The following is an 8,753-nucleotide window of genomic DNA, read 5'->3' on the forward strand; positions in this document are numbered from 1 at the left end:
TAATTAGCAGAACGTAAAGAGGGGAACACGATGGAAGAGAAAAGGCTGAGCCAAAGTGTAATGTTGGAAATGATTTTATTGTTTTAAAGAAATGTTTCAAATAATTTTTGCATTGTTGGTTCCATGGTGTAATGGTAAGGACTCTGAATTCAGCGATCTGAGTTCAAATCTTGGTGGAACCTGAATGCTTGTTGTCCCAGCTGCTGGAAATTTGGGACAAACAGATGAAAGACACCTGGTGGGCAGTTTTGTTGCCTTTGTCATTGATGCTGGATTGACAAGTCTCGTTGGCAAATCGTGTGTTCATTCACTGGAGTTTAGAAGGATGAGAGGGGATCTCATAGAAACGTATAAGATTCTGACGGGACTGGACAGGTTAGATACAGGAAGAATGTTCCCGATGTTTGGGAAGTCCAGAACCAGGGGTTATAGTCTTAGGATAAGGGTTAGGCCATTTAGGACCAAGATGAGGAGAAACTTCTTCACTCAGAGAGTTCTTAACCTGTGGAATTTCCTGCCGCAGAGAGTTGTTGATGCCAGTTCATTGGATATATTCAAGAGGGAGTTAGATATGGCTCTTACGGTTAAGGGGATCAAGGGGTATGGAGAGAAAGCAGGATAGGGGTACTGAAGGAATGGTCAGACATGATCTTATAGAATGGCGGGGAAGGCTCGAAGGGCCGAATGGCCTAATCCTGCACCTGTTTTTTTCTATGTTTCTATGTTGCTAACCATCAGTTACCTGTTACAAATCAGCGGAGGAGAAATCAGTTTATTGTCTAAAATGCTGCCTTTACCTGCACAATGTGTGCTGAGATTATCTGTGCAATATGCATTCAGCAAAATGAACAAAAATAACGCTTTTTGAAATGCAGGCACTGCCACGAGAGATAAAAAAAGGCCGAGCCAAAGTGTAATGTTGGAGATGATTTTGCTGTTTTTGAGAAATATTTCAAAGATTTTGGTGTAGTTGGTTCCATGGTGTAATGGCGAGCACTCTGGACTTTAAATCCAATTATCGGAGTTCAAATCTCAGTAGAACCTGAATGCTTGTTGTCCCAACTGCTGAAATTTAGGGACAAACAAGTGAAAGATACCTGGTGTTCGAGGGCAGTTTTGTCGCCTTTGTCATTGATGCTTGATACACAAGTCTCGTTGTCAAATCGTCTGCTCAACAATCAGTTACCTTTTACAAATCAGCGGAGGAGAAATCAGTTTGTTGTCGAATGCTGCCTTTGCCTGCACAATGTGTGCTGAGATTATCTGTGCAATATGCATTCCACAGGATGAATAAAAGCAACGCTTTTTGAAATGCATGCACTTCATAGAAACATAGAAAATACTTGCAGGAGTAGGCCATTCAGCCCTTCAAGCCTGCACCATCACTCAATAAGATCATGGCTGATCATTCACCTCAGTACCCAATTCCTGCTTTGTCTCTATACCTCTTGATCCCTTTAGCCGTCAGGGCAACATCTAGCTCCCTCTTGAATATATCCAATGAACTGTCATCAAAAACTCTCTGTGCAGTAGTGAATTGCACAGGTTAACAATTCTCTGAGTGAAGAAGGTACTCCTCATCTCGGTCCTAAATGGCTTACCCATTATTCCTAGACTGTGTTCCATGGTTCTGGACATCCCCAATATTGGGAATTGACGCGAAACATGAGAAAAGGCCGAGCCAAAGTGTAATGTTGGAGATGATTTTTTTTGTTTTTGAGAACTGTTTCAAACATTTTTGTGTGGTTGGTTCCATGGTGTAATGGTGAGCATTCTGGACTTTGAATCCAGCAATCTGAGTTCAAATCTCAGTGGAACCTCAATTCTTGTTGTCCCAGTGGCTGAAAATTTGGGACAAACAAGTGAAAGACACCTGGTGCTGTTGGACAATTTTGTTGCCTTTGTCATTGCTTCTTGATCTGCAAGTCTCGTTGTCAAATCGTGTGCTCTGTGTGAGCACAGTCCTGCATTGCTGAACTCTTTGCTTCAGCATGCAGTCTGAAGTTTGGATTAAAAAACAGGAAGATTGACGTTTGGATGGAAAAGATACTGTTAGACAATGTGGTGCCTTCAGCCAGTGAGATGAGTAACTGGTCATTGTCTGGATGTTAAATATTTGAGTACCTTGTTACGGTGGGAATAATGGAAATTCAGGACTAAACGATTTGACTATATTCAGTATTTATGTGTTCCCTTGTTACTATTAAATGAGATCTGTAGGTTAAACAAGCAACATTAAGTCTGTCTGTTAAACGATTCAGAAAGCAGTTCGTCAGGATTGTCTGAATGCAAAGAATAAGAGTTCAAAGGCTTTTTCCGTATAAAGATGAGACTTTTATGGACTGCAGAGACACAGACACCAGAGACACTGAACATTTGGAAGGTGTGTGTCTCAAGCAGCCACGGAAATCGAAGCAAGCTGCCTTTGTGAAGTGTTCTCAGTAACTTTCATACTTGGTTTGTTTCGTATGAATGTTTAAATAAAAGACCCGATCCTGCCTTAACTACAACTGAGTGTGTGCGGGTAATTCGATATTAAAAGCAACGAAGCGAAAAGAGCAAGACAGCTGTTTACAACATTTTGGTGACCCCGACGTGATTTTCAAAAGTTCGTTAGCTTATTCGAAGACCCCGACGTGAAGCAGAAAGTTGGCTGAGTTGTTGGAAGAAGTGTTTCCCACACATCAGTTCGAGGGGTGAGCATTCTCTTAGTTGTCGTGATTAAAGGGATCTTCAGTTAGTAATGGGAGGCTCAGGGGATATTCCAGTTGAAGTCCGGTCATTTCTTAATGAGTGGATTGAGTCGAAAGGGAGACCTTATGGGATAAGACAGGAAACAATGACAGGAGGATGGAGAGAGACACGGCAGTCCTCAGTGGAGAGTGTCCAGTTAAAAAAGATTAAAGTGTTTGGGTTAAAAAGTGATAAAAAGAGAAAAGCGTTCGTGTTGCAGTGTCTCATGCTGGGGATTCAAACGTTAGGAGAAGAGGCTGAGGCTCGAGATAGGGAAGTCTCAGAACTCAGAGAGCAGCTAACAGCAGTGTGTAAAGAAGTAGAGAATTGGTGATTTCAGGCACTCGGGGCAGCCAGGACTGTTCTGACACTGGATCAGCATCTTGCTGATGAACAGAAGTGTAAACAAGATCTAGAGAAAGGAATATCTAAGCTGCAGCAGATGGTGGTATTAGGTTGCCCACGGAGACAGCAATTGATAAAGCTGGGTGGTATTCGGAGGATTCCCCGGGTCTGTCAGCTGAAAAGGGGATTAAGATACAGGGAGAATGCCCACCGTTCCCATCCACAGCTCCGTTGTCTTCTCTGACTTCGGAGCCTCGAACCCGTGTGGTTCGCGTGGCAACGTTAGGATCGGAGGCGGAGCAGTTTGATGCCTTTTCGGTTACTCAGACGCTTAACACCCCACAACATTACACACGACCTTCCGGTAATGTGGAGAGTGGGGGAAGCACGCTCGAGCGGACAAGACGAGAGCAGGATCATGATTCCTCTGCTCCCTATGGAGCTCGTGAAGGGAACACGACCTTAAGTGGTTTTGGGGATACCTGGTATGAGCGAGGAGGGGTACAGTTACAGGACATGAGAGCTATCCTTAGTGAATTGGGACCTGCACCTCTTCAGGATCTTAACAAGTTTGCCCAATATTCTGGGATGGTGGCACTCAGGGAACATATCAGAGAAACCGAGGGTTCACATAGTTCTGCGAACTTTAGGGAATCACCGGGGAAAGGTAGTAGGTTTTGAAACAACTTCCAGGTCTCATGCTTGGTAGAATAATAGCTGCAATCTTTGTTACTCACTCAGGGCCACAGTTAATAAAGCGGCTTGCATTATTACCAGGGGAAGGACCCAGGGAAGCTGGGGAACGTATATTCCAGTTGTGTAAAAGTTTGGGAAGTAATTGGATTGATATCAGTCATTACGGGGATGGTACACATAGAGAGATCATTTTGACCCCCGTCAGTAATTCTGGAAGTAGATGCCTGGGGTGGGGACGATCATTTTGATAAATGGTTGGCAAGGGTAGAAAGCTTGTATCAGGGAGCTGCAGGAATTTCAGTCATGGAAGTGAGACAGGGGTTACAGCGATGGAAGACAGAAGGGCCTGAGTGGATGAATCCCGCGAGGAGTCACATAAAAGGAGCAGCACCAGGTGGTGGCCGTCAGTTGATAGAGGACAGGGATAGACTGGCTAAAGAATTAGAAAAGTTAAAAGAAAAGTTGAAGAATCAGGAAAGAGAAGCTAGAGTCACAGACAGGAATGATACCTCGGTTCAGTTGCTGAGGTTGGGGGTAGATTCCGCAGGTGAGGGAGGATCCCGATAGGGATGCCGCGCCTCAACCACACATGTCGTTCCTTTAGGACCCTTACTTCAGGATAGGGGTGGCCATACCCTTATCGAGGCTTGTGTGGAAGGGCAGCGGAAATGGACACCGGGTCAGCCGGACAAATGAAGGTGCTCCTGGAGGAAGGGGATTCCCCTCTTCAGAGACAGTTCCCCAACACCCCAGATACACGAGGAGCAGTTACTGAACAGGCAGAGATGAAAGCAGTGGGAGAAGCTTGTTCAGAAACATTTAAAGTTTCTACAGGAATGGGCTGTCTCAGAATTGATGAGATGTTCAGTGAAAAGCTCAAATGTGGGAGTTACAAACATGATCTTAAAGGTTGTGAAATAGAAGTTGGATCGTTGCAAATGTCGAGAGAGTGAATTACAGCAGTTCCGAAGGGTGAACTGAGAGAAACATAGAAACATAGAAAATAGGTGCAGGAGTAGGCCATTCAGCCCTTCTAGCCTGCACCACCATTCAATGAATTCATGGCTGAACATGCAAATTCAGTACCCCCTTCCTGCTTTTTCGCCATACCCCTTGATCCCCCGAGTAGTAAGGACTTCATCTTCTCCCTTTTGAATATATTTAGTGAATTGGCCTCAACTACTTTCTGTGGTAGAGAATTCCACAGGTTCACCACTCTCTGGGTGAAGAAGTTTCTCCTTATCTCGGTCCTAAATGGCTTACCCCTTATCCTTAGACTGTGACCCCTGGTTCTGGACTTCCCCAACATTGGGAACATTCTTCCTGCATCCAACCTGTCCAAACCCGTCAGAATTTTAAACATTTCTATGAGGTCCCCTCACACTCTTCTGAACTCCAGTGAATACAAGCCCAGTTGATCCAGTCTTTCTTGATAGGTCAGTCCCACCATCCCGGGAATCAGTCTGGTGAATCTTCGCTGCACTCCCTCTATAGAAGGACTGGGTCTCTCGACTGACTATTCAGCATTTCCGTCATCCTTCACTCTATGTTGTTACACTTCCCCCACAAAGCAGAGGAAATTGCAGAGGAAACAGGCAGAGATGAAAGCAGTGGGAGAAGCTTGTTCAGAAACATTTAAAGTTTCTACAGGAATGGGCTGTCTCAGAATTGATGAGATGTTCAGTGAAAAGCTCAAATGTGGAAGTTAAAAACATGATCTTTAAGGATGCGAAATAGAAGTTGGATTGTTGCAAATGTCGAGAGAGTAAATGACAGCAGTTCCGAAGGGTGAACTGAGGGAAGGACTGGGTCTCTCGACTGACTATTCAGCATTTCCGTCATCCTTCACTCTATGTTGTTACACTTCCCCCACAAAGCAGAGGAAATTGTTAAAACCTGTGCAGAGGGTAACAGACTTGGTCGAAGACACCGATTGCAAGTTTATATTTCTGAATGTAAACAGCATGGAATTCAGTCGGAAACATCAAAAATTGAAAATTGACTTTTAAGTAAAAATGGATATGGTGATCACAGACCAACGGACTTTAAAATGGCATCCTGAGAATCTGAATCTACAACAACCCTACTTCGACCCGAAGCGCGCTGCTATTTGGAAGAAGGAAATACGGGAATGGAATACAAAATTTCAACAGCTGCAGAGTTTGAATCAAGCAATCGTTGTGGACATTGACCATCACACTGCAGAAATCAAGAAGGTTCACATAACTTTGGAGCAGATTGAATATGTGAGTTGGTGGCAGTTATTGTTGGGATGGAGCCCGACGACAACAGGTGTGATGAACACAATGATACACCCTGTCCTTATGCTGGTGCTGGTTCAGCTGGTCGTGCTGGTCATTTTGATTTACTGTCGATGTTGTGTTGGAAAACAAGGACAACAACTGGACAATGCTGTTGAACGAGCTCGAGCCACCATGCAAATGTATGTTACCCAGATAAGACCTGCAGAGAGACGAGGAGGAGAAGTGGAGAAATGTGTGAGCACAGTCCCGCATTGCTGAACTCTTTGCTTCAGCACGTGGTCTGAAGTTTGGATTAAAAAACAGGAAGATTGAAGTTTGGATCGAAAGAGACTGTTAGACAAAGTGGTGCCTTCAGCCATTGAAATGAGTAACTGGTCATTGTCTGTATGTTAAATATTTGATTGTACCTTTGTTACTATTTAATGCCATCTGTAGGTTAAACAAGCAATATTAAGTCTGTATGTTAAACAATTCACAAAACAGTTAGCTGTGATTATCTAAATGCAAAGAAATAAGAGTATAAAGATGAGACTCACACACGCAGACACCAGAGACACTGGACATTCGGAAGGTCTGTGTCTCAAGCAGCCACGGAAATCGAAGCAAGCTGCCTTTGTGAAGTGTTCTCAGTAACTTTCATACTTGGTTTGATTGGTATGAATGTTTAAATAAAAGACCCGATCCTGCCTTTACTAAAATGGAGTGTGTGCGGGTAATTCGACATTAAAAGCAACGAAGTGAAAAGAGCAAGACATCCGTTTACAACATTTTGTAACAGGTAACTGATGGTTGAGCACACGATTTAACAACTAGACTTGTAGATCAAGCATCAATGACAAAGGCAACAAAACTTCCCACCAGCACCAGGTGTCTGTCACTTGTTTGTCCCAAATTTTCAGCAGCTGGGACAACAAGCATTCAGGTCCCACAAAGATTTAAACTCAGATCACTGGATTCAGAGTCTGGAGTGCTCACCATTACACCATTGAACAGATAATGTAAAATCTTTGAAACATTTCTCAAAAACAACAAGGTCATCTCCAACATTACACTTTGGCTCGGCCTTTCCTCATCCAGACCATCAGTTTCCTCTCTTTGCTCTCTGCTAATTATCGATGCAGAACAATTCACACAGATACCGTCGAGGCTATGGGTTCTCAAGTAGCTGTTTCTGTTCCACACTGTTCATCACAGCTTGTACTTCAGTCTTGCCAGGTAAAAAGTGCGTTGGCATTGCAATGCATTAATGCAAAATGCTTGGCATGAAAAGAAAATGCAACGTTTTGTCGAGTTCGCGAGTAGGTGACGAGGTTTGGGGTTGATGTGTCTCGCTTTCAATCTTTGAAATTTCACCAAGCAAAGAAACGGTGAATTGAACTGTCACGGTAAGCATTGTGTTCACATTTAATCACAGGAATATCTGCAGTCAGGAGCCGAAAAGGAATTACAACCTAATACCAGCTTCGGGACAATCAGAATACTTGGTCACAGACTAGGCACCGGAAGGCTGGAAGGTAGATCACTCCGGTTGCGGGAGAGCTAGTTGGCGGTGACATGGAAGTGTCTGCAGTGTGCGGGACCAGACTGCTTCCACGCATCCACAATGAATGTCCCACGCTTTTTGGGAGAAAAGTACAACTGAGAGTGGACAAGTTCCATCCCGGTCGGAGCAATCTGAAGCTTTAACTGACTGACACACTGGTTTGGGATGTCTTGCGATGTTCATTTGCATAAGTTTCTGTGGTGCAATGGGTAACCACGTTCAACTGTTGACAGAAAGGTTGGTGGTTTGAGCCCACCCAGGGACGATGCCTTTAACTGTTTTTCCCCGAGGATTCGGTGCCGCACAGTTCCAGGTTGTCATTGTGCCTTTTGGTTGCACAAATATATTCCGCAAACATTGCCAGCTGTGCTGTTATCCAGTGAGTTCCCACTCCAATACTTTTATGAGCATTCAGTTCAAGTGTAGAGTTTGAGTGTATACAGAACTGTACATAGATATCAGAAAATTTAACAAGGCTGTGGGACATTGTGTTTTGTTAATATTGAACCACTAATATGAATAAATCCATTTTTTATAAAAATTAATTCAACAAGTTTTCAAAATGCTTCTGCCCAGTTTCGAACCAGGGACATTTCACGTGTGAGCTGATAACCACTACATTTCGGAAACACGACAGCAATGTCAGGAACATCACCAGAGCTTTAACCTGCACTGCTGGCCTCTACTTCAGGAGCTGGTTTTACAAGAATAGAATGACGGTGCTATATTTAGGAAGGCTGTGAGTGTGGCAGGAATTGATCTGGTGTTTCCCAGACTTTACACATAGGAACAGGAGGTGACCATTGAGCAGCGAGTGGTTAGGATCTGGAATGCACTGCTTGACAGGGTGGTGGAGGCAGACTCAATCTTATCTTTCAAACGGGAGCTGGATCAGTGTCTGAAGGAAAAACAATTGCAGGGCTACGGGGAAAGTGCGGGAGAGTGGGACATGCTGAGAGTCGGCACTGGCTCGACGGGCCGAATGGCCTTCCTTGCTGTAACCGTTCCATGATTCTATAAGTTAGCGGCACATTTCAGAGTGTGGGTGGAAGCAGAACATTGCAAACGGACATGGATTGAGTCAGCAAAACTAGAGGCATCTGATTCAGGAGATTCGGGGGGCGCAGAAATTCGGAAGTTTAATGACTTTGAAAGGAACATTTTTGTTTTGT

The 8,753-nt window shown here is 44.1% G+C and overlaps 1 non-coding gene across 1 annotated transcript; it reads left to right on the plus strand.

Moving 5' to 3' along the window:
* The first annotated feature begins 1,748 nt into the window (after positions 1–1,748).
* trnaq-uug (transfer RNA glutamine (anticodon UUG)) lies at positions 1,749–1,820 on the plus strand. The gene has a single exon. It is a non-coding gene; the product is annotated as a tRNA-Gln (tRNA).
* The last annotated feature ends 6,933 nt before the right edge of the window (positions 1,821–8,753 follow it).

Source organism: Pristiophorus japonicus, unplaced genomic scaffold, assembly GCF_044704955.1.
Source record: "Pristiophorus japonicus isolate sPriJap1 unplaced genomic scaffold, sPriJap1.hap1 HAP1_SCAFFOLD_42, whole genome shotgun sequence".
Taxonomy (NCBI): Eukaryota; Metazoa; Chordata; class Chondrichthyes; family Pristiophoridae; genus Pristiophorus; species Pristiophorus japonicus.